This window comes from Myodes glareolus, chromosome 21 (genome assembly GCF_982192425.1).
Source record: "Myodes glareolus chromosome 21, mMyoGla1.1, whole genome shotgun sequence".
In the NCBI taxonomy this organism is placed as follows: Eukaryota; Metazoa; Chordata; class Mammalia; order Rodentia; family Cricetidae; genus Myodes; species Myodes glareolus.
Window position 1 is genome coordinate 22115708 of NC_142046.1, and position 15255 is coordinate 22130962.

The following is a 15255-nucleotide window of genomic DNA, read 5'->3' on the forward strand; positions in this document are numbered from 1 at the left end:
GGATCTTCCTGTCTGCTAGCTAGCTTTCTTACTACCAAATGGTGCTATGCTGGGTTCTGGTGAGAAATGGCATCAATGGTTTGACCCATCTGTGCATCCTGCACGTAAGACAAGTCCAAAGGCTGACAAAACAGCTCAGTGGGTAAAAGCACTCGCTGCAGAAGTCATGCAGCCTGAGTTTAGTCCCTGGAACTCATGGTAAGAAGAGAACTGACTTTCAGAAGTTCTTCCCTCACCTCCACACACACACCAGGCATGGCTCACATTGGCTTAGGCTCACACACCTCTTTCTTTCTCCCCATTCTTGCACACATAATAATAAACATAAATAAAAATATATAATCACGGTGTAATAATGGCATAGCTGTTATGCAGGCATCACCCCTTTGGAACAAGAGATTAGTCCCACTCTATTGGATGGAAATCATGCCTGGTTCAAAGGGCATGTTTGGGAGTTGATATGTTCCAGTAGTGAACCTACTACTGATATTTTTGATAAATGGATATGAGCTAGATTGCCATTCATGTGTTTGTGCTTGCTCCCAAGGGTAGTGTTGATTTCACCCTTGGTCAGAGAATCTCCTTTTTTCAGTGGACATCAGTGAAGGAAGAAATTCACAATGTTAAAAAGAGCTCAGAATAAGTCCCTATTGTTTCACCTTTAATGGGCCATCTATAGCAAGGTTCAGATAAGGGAGGAAATAATACAAGAGTCAGGTGATGAAGATAATTGCTATGAAATGTCTTCTTGTCATGTTATAGCAGTTACAACTGAAAACTCCTTGAAGTGATGGTTATCTCAACAGACTGGCTTAAGACTGGACTCATCAAATATTCTGCCATAGAAAAAAGTGGAATTCATGAAGTCTTTCTCTCCCTGACTGGTCCAGTCAGTTAAGAGTTGCTGGAAGAGTGGATATATATTGCTTAGTAGTGTGACCACCAATAAGTTACCTACATTAATAACATTAAATCACATACATTCCACTTCCTAACATAACATTGATATTTCATGAGTGATTGTTAAACTCTTATTTAATATATCAAAAAGATTTCAGTTTAGTTTATCAGACTAGTCTGCTACTTTCCTAATACTGAGGGAGGGATCATTTAATAAAAGAATAGTCTATCATTCTTTTTGTTTCCATAGTTGAATTAGTTTTAAGAATCTATCTTGTCTTAATTCCTATTTCAAATATTTTAGCTCTTATCTTCATTATTTTTCACCTGGATGATGGCGGTGTTGATGAGAACAAGATTCTTTTAGAATTTAGTTGTATTTGTGACTGAAGATATGCCTGTGAATATACAGCTGTGGTGGAATATTATTTTAAGATGTGTTACGTTTGTTTATCCTGTGGAACATTTGATTAATGATGTAAAGATGTGTTGCTTTCTTTTATGTTGTATTTAACTCTGAGAAGTGGTGTTACTTTGCCTGTCTAAAATACCTGATTGGTTTAATAAAGAGTTGAATGGTCAATAGCATGGCAGGAAAAAGGATAGGTGTGACTGGCAGGCAGAGAGAATAAATAGAAGAAATCTGGAAAGAGGGATCAAGGAGCAAGAAAAAAAGGGGACAGCCACCCATTCACACAGCTAGACATGGAATAAAAAAGGAAAGAAAAGATATACAGAAATAGAATAAGTCCAGAGGTGAAAGATAGACTGGATAATTTGAGAAAAGCTGGGTAGAAACAAGCCAAGCTAAGACCAGGCATTTATAAGTAATAATAAGTCTCTCTGTGCATATTTAATTGGGTTCAGGATGGCAGCTTTCCCCAAAAGAGTAAAGTGTAAAATCAACCAGCAACAGACAGTCAGGAAGCTATTCATTCACATGTAAGCGTGATTTCATACATCAATGACTTAAACTACTGCTTGTGTAGTGATGACAATAATGACGGCCACTTTTATAAAAACAGTCAATTTATGTTCTTTGTTTTGTTTTGTCAGGGTATTTAAAGTAATTTGTATAAAGCTCTCTTGGATTTACAAAATAAAGCAAATACAAAGGAATAATTTTACTGCCAAGAGTTAAGGCAGTATATGTTGTTATTATAGAAAGAGACACCCAGAAAAACAAAGCTTAGCAGAGAAAAGAATGGGGTTTATTTTTTGTCGGTATCTCTAAAAATATACTTACAAACTGAATCATGAGTCACAAGGAAAATGCTGGTTATTGTACAATGAAGGATGGTAGGATAAAATAAGCAAACCAACTATAAACTGTTTTTAAATGATTACATAAAGAGATGCCAAGAATATCATAAAGTAAATTTCCCTAAAGGAATAATTTTGGCAGTATATTATACTTAGAAATAAACATTATTTTTCTTTGTCTAGATGCAAAAGCAACAAAAATGCCTGAATTATTCCACCTGAGAATGAATTTGAGAAAGAATACAATAAATGCATGTATGCATTCATTTGTTCTCAAACACATATGGAATGCCCTTTGTAATTCAGATCCAATGCTAGACATTGATCTGAAAAACACCTGGCTCAGTATGGTCTCCCCTCAAAGAGAATGCAGTGAGACAGATGACTCATAAGGAAATAAGAAACAGCCACTATAACATGGTGGCATGGATTATATAACTATGCGTGAAGTTATTGAGGAAATACAAAGAATAGAACTCTGGCCCACCTGGGGAAGTCTAGACAGAAGAAACAATCTGGAGCTGGGCTTTGCAGCACAGGGAAGAATTGACTAAGAGGGAAAAGTGGGGATAGGCTTTTCCGGCAAATAGGGAAATAAGAAAGATCACACACCAGTGATATTTTTTAGACATACAGTATATTGAAAAATGATAAAATTAGTGGGTAAAAGCTTGAGAAAACTTACACTGTCTCCAAGTATCTCTTCCCAGGTATATATTCCATATAAAAGTAGGAGTAGTTATATTAAAGAATAAAGCAATCTTCTAGTGAACAGAAGTCAGTACGATCAATAATAGTACAAGCTAACATTCTGAAATACATTACAATGGATTTACAATTCTAACAGGACCCATAATTTCTATGGTATTGTTGTCAAATCACATATATAATATTAATCCAATTATGAGAAAACATTAAAATTGTGATATCTTCAACAGGACAACTGACAGTATTCAGTGTGTCAAAGTCATGGAAAGACGGATCTACTGAAGACCATAGGATATTAAAAAGAGAGAACAATTAAAGGCATCCTTGATATGACATATTAACAGGCAAAAAGGGAAAACTAGTAAAACTGAAGTAATGGTTTTAGTTAGGAGTATTTCCCTGAGCTTGGGCGACGGCTGAAGAATGAGTGTTTGCTTCTCTCAGAGGATACAAGTGTGGTTCCCAGCCTCCACACAGCATCCACAACTCTCTGAAACTCCAACTATAGGGAATGCAATGACCTCTTTGACCTTCAGAAACACCTGTCCACTCACACAAATCAAAATGAATAAAGATAATACATCTTTAGAAGTTTTTTATGTAGATTTCTTTTTCTTGACCTATGGCAGAAAGATATGATAAGAATATATGCAAAAATCTCTGTGTTCTGCTTTCACTTTTTATAAGTCTAACATTGGTTCAAAATCAAATTAAAAAGCACCTTAAAACTTTAAGATAAGAGTGCATATGTATTGGCAGATAAATAGACCTTTAGTGCTAAGTATTTGAAGTACATGGAACAGCTTTGAGTTCTTCCTATGGAATTTTACTTCAATTCTGTAGTGATATCACACCTTTCAGAACATGAAATTGCAGAGTATTTTAACCAAATTTTTGTTTCAGGGTCAGGGTAGATATGAAGGTGGAGACAGTGGAGTGATAGACATGGTTGAGTGTGTATAGGCCCCAGGAAGGATGTCCAAAACTTACATGAGGACAGTAGTAAAATAAACGGAGCAGAGCATGAGCTCCATAGAGGTCATTTAGGAGTTAGTCATCATTCCTTTGCCATCTAATTAAATACAAATGTTTTCCAGGCAGTGTAGGGCATGGGTTCCATCTTGTGGCATGGGCTTCAAGTTAAACCAAACATTGACTGACCACTTCCACAAGTTCTGCACCACCATTGCCCCTGAACTTCTTACAGGCAAGACAGATTGTAGGTGGAGGGTTTTGTGACTGGGTCGGTGTCCAGGTCTCTCTTTCCACAAACATAACTGATTTAAAAAATGATTCTCAATGATATTCTGCTGTATTCATAGGTTTGTTCCTTGTCCAGTCGTCATCAGAGAGGCTTCCTCCTAGCAGCAAATGGGAGTGGGTGCAGAGACTCACATCCAGATAGTATGCAGAGAGACTGTCCAAATTGGATGTCTCTGTTGGTGGGATGTTGTTAGTTTGTTCTCAGCTGCTCAACCCCAAAATAATCACACAGAAACTATATTATTTGTGATACTGATTGTCCAATACCTTAAGCATATTTTTAGCTTGCTCTTATATCCTAAACTAACCCATTAATCCGTGCATCACTATGAGGTTGTGGCCTACAGACAAAGTTTTCATGGGCTACAGTACAGGTGTCTATCCCTGACACTGGCTACATGGCTTCTCCCTAACCCCTCCTACTCTCTCCTCCGCTATCTGCTTGTAACTACTACCTTACCCTATTCTGCTAAGCCCCTGGCTAAAACAGATTTCATTAACCAATAAAAGCAACACATAGATGGACTTCTACACCAGGTCTCCACTGGGCCTCTCCACTTGAAGATCAGGGAATTCCACAAAGAGAGGGAGGAAAGACTGTAGGAATCAAAGAGGATGGTGGACACCATGAGAACATGACCCACTGAAACAGCTAAATTGGGCTCATACGGGCTGACAAAAGCTGAAATAGCAAGCTCGGGGTCTGCATGGGTCTGTACGAGGTCCTCTGCATATGTTATGGCTGTTAACTTGGTGTTTTTGTGGGATTCTTTTTTTTATCTATCTATCTATCTATCTATCTATCTATCTATCTATCTATCTATCTATCTATCTATCATCTATCTATCTATTTTATTATTATTAAAAATTTTCACCTCCTCCCCTCCTCCTCTTTCCCTCCCCCTCCCCCTCCGTCTCCAGTCCAAAGAGCAGTCAGGGTTCCCTGCCCTGTGGGAAGTCCAAGGTCCTCCCCACTTCATCCAGGTCTAGGAAGGTGAGCATCCAAACAGACTAGGCTCCCGCAAAGCCAGTACATGCAGTAGAATCAGAACCCAGTGCCATTGTCCTTGGCTTCTCAGTCAGCCCTCATTGTCAGCCCCATTCAGAGAGTCCGGTTTGATCACATGCTCCATCAGTCCCAGTCCAGCTGACCTTGGTGAGTTCCCATTAGATCAGTCCCACCGTCTCAGTGGGTGGGTGCACACCTCGCGGTCCTGACTTCCTTGCTCATGTTCTCCCTCCGTCTGCTCTTCATTTGGACCTTGGGAGCTCAGTCCAGTGCTCCAATGTGGGTTTCTGTCTCTATCTCCATCTATCGCCAGATGAAGGTTCTCTGGTGATATGCAAGATATTCATCAGTGTGGCTATAGGATAAGGCCGGTTCAGGCGCCCTCTCCTCAGCTGCCCAAGGAATAAGCTGGGGACATTATCTATCTATCTTTTAACACATAAAGTTGTTTAATTTCATGACAAGAAAGAAAGAAAGAGAATAGGAAAGGCAAAGTGGGAGGGGGAAGGGGACCATACAGACCAATTCAGTTCCCTGGACTTCGATCTGATCGCTACTGTGTGTTTTATAGGCCCCTTCAAAATTCAATTGCATGTCCTTCCACTTGAGCTGCTTAGATTTCCTGCGATGTAATTTGCATTGGATATCTTACATAAGGACACAATGGAGCCATACACACAGGACATGACTCTGGTAGAATTCTTTCCTGACATTTCTGTGGCCCTGAGTTTGATTGTCAACGCATCTAACTGACAAATGAACAAATGAACTAACACAGAAGTGGGAAGGTCTCCAGATGTCAGCCAATGTAGTCTTCAAATGTATCTGATTCTTCACGCTCTACTAGCACCAGTTTCATTGATGGTTTTTTATTTTTTAAAACGACAGCGCAAGTAGCTTCACAGTAAAGAATGTTTGATTCAATGTAAAATGAAAGCTGTCTTATCCAGTGCTTTTCTGTTTGCCTTGTTCAAGAGATTCATGTTTGTAAATGTTTCCTGTTCTTCATAAGCTTGATTCTTTTTAAAAATTATTTTTGTATTTTTAGAGTATAATATAATTGTATTAGTTTTTCCTTTCCTTTCCTCCCTTAATATCTTCCCATGTACCACCTTTCTGTCCTCCAAATTCATGGCCTCTTTTCCTTTAATTGGTATTGCAGACATATATATGCATGAATGCATATTCTTAAATATACTAATACAACCTGATCTGTGTATGTAATACTACAATATGTATTTGATACATATACAACAGAACTCTTATGTCCAATGCTCAGAGCAGCATAGAAGCCAGAGGAATAGAGAATTTGCTGTTAGAATATGTCTCCCACAAGATTCAAAAGCTACGACCATGAAGTCTCATCAACATGGCTGTCAAAACATGATCTGTAAAAAGGCAACAATAACCTAAATCTTCTTCTAATGAAACATTTTTATATGAAGATTAAATTTGTTCACAACTGTGCCAAGTTTCATTAACAATACTCTTTGTGTAAATTAGAAGCCAGAGTTTGCTGGAAACATTAAGTGACATTATAGCATTAGGTCAGAATATATAAATAATGTGTGTAATAATGTTTGTGTCTGATAAATAGTGCATGAGTGTGCGTAAGACAGAATATATGTGAACATATGCAAAGGAGTGTGAGAAGGTATGTATGTGTGTGACAAAATGTGTGTGTGAAAGTGTATGAGTGGTAATGTGCATGAGTGTGTGAGAAGGTTTCCTAATGTTCTTTATTGTTCATGACAGCAAGTGTGAGTAAGAATATGTGTAACAGTGGGTAGTTATATATGTAAGAGTGTGTGCATGTGTGTTAGAGTATGGGTGAGAGTGCATGCATGTAAAATATGTATGTGTATGAGACTGTGTAAGTATGTGTGTGAAGGAGAGTATATGTGTGTGTTGTGTGCGAGAATGTTTGAGAGAATGTGTGTATGTAGGTAAGAGAGTGTATTAATGTGCTTGAGTGTGTTTGAATGTGTGTGTGTTAGAGAATGTGTGTGTGAAAGAATTTGTGTCTAAGAGAGTGTGTATGAGAATGTGTACGTGAGTATATGAGAAAGTGTGTGTTAATGTGTTTGTGAGAGAGAATATATGCTTGAGTGATTTAGACTATGTGCATACATATGAGTGTTTGAGTCTAAGTTCATGGCCTGAAGACAGCAGAACTGAAGCCTCTAGTACACATTTCTCCTATCTCACTGATTTGCCTTATCCCAAAAAAAAATGCCAAAAGCATTATAGAACTAACCCACTGCTTTGAAATTCAGGTGCTTAGTCTTATTGCAACTTGTTATGGCATGTTTGGTGGGTATCCCTAAGAGACCTGTTCCACCCCCCCTTTTATTGGAAGGAAAATGGAGGAGGAGTTGTTCTGGGGAAAAGGGGAGGTAGAGAATGAGTGGGAGGGGTGAAGGGAAGGGGGACCGCCCACAGTTGGGATGTAATGTATGAGACTATACAACAAAACAAAACAAACAAAATCAAAAAAAAATTGGTGCTTAGTAAGTATTCCATCACACATCTAACTGTATGTAATTTCGGTTTTTTTCTTTTTCTTTTTTTTTTTTAGTTCTATCATTTTTCTTCAGATTTCAATTCCCAAGGAAAGTCAAGATTTATTGAAGCAAAAGTATCTCTGACAAAGAAAAAAAAATAGAAATGCTATCTGTCTGAGCAAAGGCCAAACTTAAAAATAGTTGACAAATTGACTGATGTTTTGGTCAGTTTATTCTTAAAAATTACCTGCCAAGTGTCTAGTCTTTTGCAGTCACAGATCAGCCATGCAGTTAATTCTGTTCAGTTTAGAAAGGAGGACAGATAAATACAGTCTAACCTGTACTTATTAAGATCTCAATGTTGTAAATATTTGTTGTGGATAATTTAAAAACAGAAACTACACGTTTATAGAAAGCTCTATAGGTACTAACCTCCTGGCATCTACTTCTCTGCCTTTATGATTTCCTTTTCACAAGTACTGAGAAAGTACATTTGTCCTTGTTACTAACAAATGTAACGTCAGGCCATTCTTTACATTTTTTTTTATCTTCATGTTTTGTAAATCCATTTCAACAGAAGCGAGAAAGACAAACAGCTCATCTGTGTTCATTCAAAATAACCATTCACCATCATCTTCTTTACATGTCAAAACAAATTACAGAAAAGTTTATCATAGCTCAGAAAAACAAGACTGTGTTTGAGAAGAAGCTTCAAGCTGTCTTGTTTTAATGTAACTGCTTTGTAATGTCAATTTCAATAATGTTTTGGTATGGCAATCTTCCTCTTTGTCTATCCCCTGGAAACCTGCGGAGACTGAAGCTGTTGCTCATGTCATTTCTATAAACAGTTTAGGTCTCTGACCACAAATTTCACTGCAGACAATGACAGTGGTATCATGAGTCAGGCTTCCCTGAATTTGGAGCAAATCCTGACTAAACTCTGAGCATCCTTTCATCTCTATTCTTTTCTGTTACTGAGCATCCGTTTGGATGATGGACCTGGTTTACTCAAGTACCAGAGAGAGGCTGTATGGCACCCAACGGATACTTTGAAGGATGGTCTAGCTCAATGGTTCTCAAGCTTCCTATTGCCATGACTCTTGAATACAGTTCTTCATGGTATGGTGGACTTAACCACAAAATTATTTTCACTGCTACTTCATAACTAATTTTGCTACTGTTATAACCATAATGTAAATGTCTGATACATAGATGGTCCTAGGTAACTCCCGTGAAAAGGTCATTCGACCCCCAAAGGGATCATCAACCACAGGTTGAGAACCGCTGGTCTAGTCAGAATTGAAAGACTCGTGAAGACAGTTACCATGAGTTTTCCAACAGGAATATTTGCTATATGTTCATTAAAACTTTGATATGAACAAATGAGCTTTAAATAAATTACACAAACTAAAAGTAGTATAGTTCTGTGCAGACACATAAAAGGCCATCTGCTTCAGGATGCTGAACTCTAGTGTGAATCTGTATGCACACACACACACACACACACACACACACACACACACACACACCATGTTCCACACAGACTCCTAAATAGGTGAGCAGCTGGCATTCTTTCTTTTCTCAAGCCCAAGTTTTAACATTTTTAGATGAACAATTTTAGATGAAATTTCATAAGACTGACTTTATTGTTGATCTAGATCACAGGGCTCAACTCTGTGCTAGCTACTAGATAAAATACTGAGCAATAAGCAACTTAAGGGAAGAAGAGTTTGTCTTTCTGGTGTGAGATGATGGCATTCAACATGGTGGAAAGTAAGGTGGCAGGAATGGGACATTGCAGGCCACACTGAATAGACCATCAGGAAGTTGAGTGAACAGGAGATTGAGTCAGTGTACAAAACCTCAGGGCCCATCATTAGTGATGTTTATCTTCCAGAGAGGTTCTATAGTCTTGATAAACATCACCAAGAGATCAAATAGTACCAAATATACTATCACTTGACACATTGGGGGACATTTTGCCTTCAAACCTTAGACTCATTGTTCAAAAAAGAGCTATGGACTTGCAGGGACTTGTTATCCCTCAGTGCCTCCATTATCTGGGGTACTCCCCAGAGCTTCAAAGGGGATGCAGACTTCTTCTATCACTCTATTCCTTTGTGTCAGTCACCAATAACCAGAGGCACTCTATACCTAGGAAGCTGCTGGCCATGTGAACCTGGGAATCAAGTTGATGATTTTCACTCTCCTTCTTTATCCCTTCATTGTAAATCCCTTAGTTTCAGTCTAGCACAGTAGCAGACTACTTTCAGAGGCCTATCCTCCCTTTCTGCCTATACTCCTTGGGGACTCTTGACGTGGGATTCCCCTTTCTATGCTGTGAATACCAATGGTTAATAAAGACGCTGTTTTAGACAGTGGCTTAAGAGAACAGAGGTAGGCAGGGAAACTAAACTGAATGCTGGGAGAAAGAAGGTGAAGGCAGGAAATATCATGTAGCCACTGTTGGGAATAGATGAGCCAGAACCTTGTCAGTAAGTTACAGCCATGTGACAATACACAGATTAATAGAGATGGGTTAATTCTAGAAGTAAGTTAGCAATATGCTCAGGCTATTGGCCAACCAGTATTGTGAATAATATAGTTTCTGAGTGATTATTTTTGGAGTCTGAGTAGCTGGGAAGTGAACAAGCAACCTTCTACAATAGACTCTGGTAAACCTTATGGCAGATACAGCTTTCTTTCTTCCTGTGGTTTCTTTTAGGCCTCCTTCTAACCCATCACCATTTCTTCCTTTAAGCCCCTATTACCTAGAAATACTTTCTACTCAGGGCACCTAAAGGCCACTCCTGGTAGGATTCAGAACAACTCCCTACCAGGCAATCCATAGCTACCACACTCTCTTAAGATTCAGGTAGGGCAACAGAAACCATATAATGAAATGCCCACCCAATGAAGACAAGAACATATAGCAACACATAGAATTATAATCATCCCAGACATAGGAACAGAAGGAATATGCCTAATTCTTTTTATGAGGTCACAGTTTCAAACCAAATACTAGAACATATCCAAAAGATCATCCATCATGATCAATTAGCCACATCACAGAGATACAGAGATAGTTAAATACATATAAATTGATAAATGTGGTTTATTATAGACACAGACTGAAGATAAAAATCATGTGATCATCTCATTAAATAAAAAACAGGCCTTGGATAAAATACAATATACCTTTATGATAAAAGTCCTGGAGAGAATAAGGATACAAGGGACATATTTTAAGATGATGAAGGTGATTTGCAGCAAGTTCATAGACAACAAAAAGCTAAAGGGAGAGAAACTCAAAGTAATTACATTAAAATCAAGTCAAGGCTGTCTACTCTCTCAATATAGTAACTGAAACTGTTAACTAGAGCAATAGGGCAACTGAAGGAGATCACGGGGATTCAATGGTAAAGAAGAAATCAAAGTATCTCTATTTGCAGATGACATGATGCATATATAAATGACATTAAACAAGGTTTCTCTGTAGCTTTGGTGCCTGTCCTGGAACTAGCTCTTGTAAACCAGGCTGGCCTTGAACTCACAGAGATCTACCTGCCTCTGCCTCCCCAGTGCTGGGATTAGGTGTTCGCCACCACTGCCCGACTACCATCAGAAAACTAATGTTGCTGATAAATTCTTTCAGAAAAGAAACAAGATATAAAATTAACATACAAAGTCAGTAACCTTTCTATATACAAATGGCAAATGAACTGTAACAAAAATAATGAAATAATACCTTTCACCATAGCAAAAATTAAATTAAATTAAATTAAATTTTGGGATAATGTCAACCAACTAAAATAAAAACTTTAATACACTGAAGAAGTTATCAGAAGATGGAAAGATCCTCCATCCTCATGGGTCTGTAGGATTAATATAGTAAAAATGGCTATTCTACCCAAAACTATCTACAGATTCGATGAAGTCTGCATCAAAATTTCTATATACTTCTTCATAGATATTGAAAGAACAAATTTTCAGCTTCACATGGAAACTCCCCTCAAAACCCATGATAGTTTAAACAATTCTTATTCACCAAAACTCCTGGAGGTAGCATAATTCTCCATCTCAAATTGTACTATAGAGCTATACTAATAAAAAACATATTGTATTAGCATAAAATCAGATACAGTGATCATTGGTATTGAATTCAACATCCATAAATGAATCTAAACATCTCTGGGAAGCAGAACATGTCAGATGGGGAGAACATGAATCAAATAATCTCAAACTAGCTCCAAAAAGGGTATACTAAGGTTTTCTTTATTAAAAAGGAAAACTCACAGATCATAATGAGGAAATAGGAATAGGGTCCAACATCCAGGTGTGGCACGGGGGAAGAAGAGGGATGAATGGGCTGACTGCGGCTTTCTGTACCCAAAGTCATGGCTCAACCTGCTCCAGCCTCTCAAAGACCATTGCATTGGCTCAAGGAGTTTCCCCATCATCTCCCCGTTTTTTCTAAATAAGAGAGTTCCAAACCCAATACAAAACTAAATACAATAAAACAGATATCAAGTATAAAAAATAGAAATACAACTAGCCTAAACAATATTAAGCAAGGAACATATGCTAAATGTTTTAATAATCATTTAATAATATATTCTAAGGAATCTAAGTCTTGAATTAGAAATGGCTTGGCTAAATCATAAGAGGAAAGTAACTTTAATCCCGTCAAAGGCCTGAGAAAGGAGATAATATTACTTGAGTAGGCAGGAAGTGCAATCAAGCAACTTCCAAAATGTGCAGTAGATGAAAGAGACAACTGGCTACTTGGGCAATTATCCAAAGTCTCATTTGCAATGTTGAAGCAACCAACTTTGGCTAAGGCCTAGAGTAACTGACAGACCATTTTTAGAGGCAGGGAAATTTTTTAAAACTGTCTTACCACGTCTTAGCAAGGTTTGACAGTCTTTTTTCTTGGATCCTGCCTATCTAGTCTGGACACTGTGCATTTTGTCAGTGGTTGAGGCATGGGCAGTTCTTTGCCCAAAGGCCAGTTTTGCCAAGTAGAAAGCAAGCTCCAAGTAGAGTGTCTTCAGTGCTCAACATTTTCTCAAGAATAGATCATTGCTGTCAGGAGCAATTGTGTCTCAAGTCAACAGAACCCTAAGTTACCTAAATGCCATGTTTTAAAGGTCTTTGAAGTGCTTAAAGATTACCTATCTATGCAGAATACAATCTCTATGTATGTAAAGAACCTGGCTGGTCTAACTATAAGTATGACAAACATGAATGACTACTGGCCTATAATACTTAATACCTATATAACTTAAAGACTAAGACTTTATATTAGAATATTAAACAGTTTTTAAACAACTGCACAGCAAACAAAATGACCTCAAAATGTAAACAATATATAAGTATCTTAATTAGAAGTAGAAATCTATAATGCAATATGATAAATATATCCTAAAATTGTATCAATATACAAATTTAAATATAATTTAATAAATAAATAAATGTAATAAATAAAAATATAAGCAGAGGTGGAAACATGTTTGCATACAATATGACAAAATAACTTTGCATAGGTGTACAAATACTATAAACAGAAATAGAAGCATATTCAATATAACCAGTATACTTTGAATTTGTATCAATATACAAGAATTTATGCCAATATAAATTGTCTATAAATATTAGCTCACAAATATTTGCTCTGTTATTATTAATATTAGTGTGAGTAAGCTCACACTAATCTACCTATAATGCCATTCAATTTTACTTTATCCAAAGAGATCTCTGAGCCTACATAACTCCCCTGTTTGCATTTGAAGGATGAGATGGGCAGGTGTCAATGCAAGAATTCCTCCAACAACCTAAAAAGCAACATGACAATGCCAGAATCCAGTGAACATACAACAAAAAGACTTGGACACCTTATTCCAGAGAAAGTAAAAAAAAACCCACTGACTTTAAACATAACAGTATGAAAATAATAGAGGCCCTTAAACAGGATGTGAAAAACTCCTTTAAAGAAATGGATGAGAAGAGAAACAAAAAGTTAGAAGAAATGAATAAATCTCTCAAAGATACCCAAGAAAACCAAGAAAAAACATTCAAACAGGTAATGGAAACAGTTCAAGACTTGAAAACTGAAATGAAGGTAAAGAAGAAAACACAAACCGAGGGATGGATGGATATGGAAAATCTGGGTAAATGAACAGAAACTACGAGACAAACAAAACCAACAGAATAGAAGAGCTAGAAGAAAGAATCTCAGATGTTGAAGATACTATAGAGGAAATAAACTCATTGATTAAAGAAAACAGCAAATCCAACAAATTCTTAACACAAAACATCCAGGAAAACTGGGACGTCATGAAAAGACCAAACCTAAGAATAATAGGGGTAGAAGGAGAAGAATTACAGCTCAAAGGCCCAGAAAATATATTCAACAAAACTATGTTGAATAGATATGGAGGGAGTGAACAGCCTTGCCTTGTTCCTGATTTTAGAGGAATTCCTTTGAGTTTCTCTCCACTTAATTTGATGTTGGTTGTTGGCTTGCTGTGTATTGCCTTTGTTATGTTTAGATACGTTCCTTGTATCCCTGATCTCTCCAAGACTGTTGGAGGGAGGTAGACCACTTGTTGGCTCCTAACTGGTCTGCTAGCTTAAGCCTGAAATAATCACACAGAAATTGTATTAATTCAATCACTGCTTGGCCCATTAGCTCTAACTTCTTATTGACTAAATCTTAAATTAATTTAACCCATTTCTATTAGTCTGTATATCACCATATGGTTGTGGCTTACTGGGTAAATTTCCCAGCATCTGTCTCTGGCGACTCCATGGCTTCTCTCTGGACTTTGCCCTTCTTTTTCCCAACATTCAAATTAGTTTTCCCCACCTAGCTAAGTTCTGCCCTGCTATAGGTCCAAAGCAGTTTCTTTATTCATTAATGGTAATCACAGCATACAGAGAGAAATCCCACATCATAAGACCTTTATCATGAAGGGGTGTTGAATTTTGTCAAATTCTTTTTCAGCTTCTAATAAGATGATCATATTTTTTTTCTTTCAGTTTCTTTATATGGTGGATTGCATTGATAGATTTATTGTTTGTTGAACCATCCATGTATCTCTGGCCGACTTGACCATGGTGGATGATTTTTTTTTTTTGAATGTGTTCTTGGATTCAGTTTGCCAGTATTCTTTAGAGTATTTTTGCATAAATGCTCACCAGGCAGATTGGTCTGTAATTCTCTTTTTTTTTTTGAGTCTTTGTGTGGTTTCAGTATCAGGGTAACTGTAGCCTCTTTAAAAAGTTTGACAATGTTCCTTTTGTTTCTATTATGTGAAATAATTTGAGGAGTATAGATATTAGCTCTTTTTTGAATTTTTGGTTTAATTCTGCACTGAAATAATCTGACTCTGCTCTTTTTTCAGTTGAGAGGCTTTTAATGGCTGCTTCTAATTACTTGTAGGTTAGAGGTCTATTTAAGTTGTTCACTTGGTCTTGATTTAATTTGGTATGTGGTACCTATCCAGAAAATTGTTCATTTCTTTTTCATTTTCCAATTTTGTGAAGTCCTGGTTTTTGTAGTATGACCTAATGATTCTCTGGATTTCCTCATTCTCTGTTGTTATG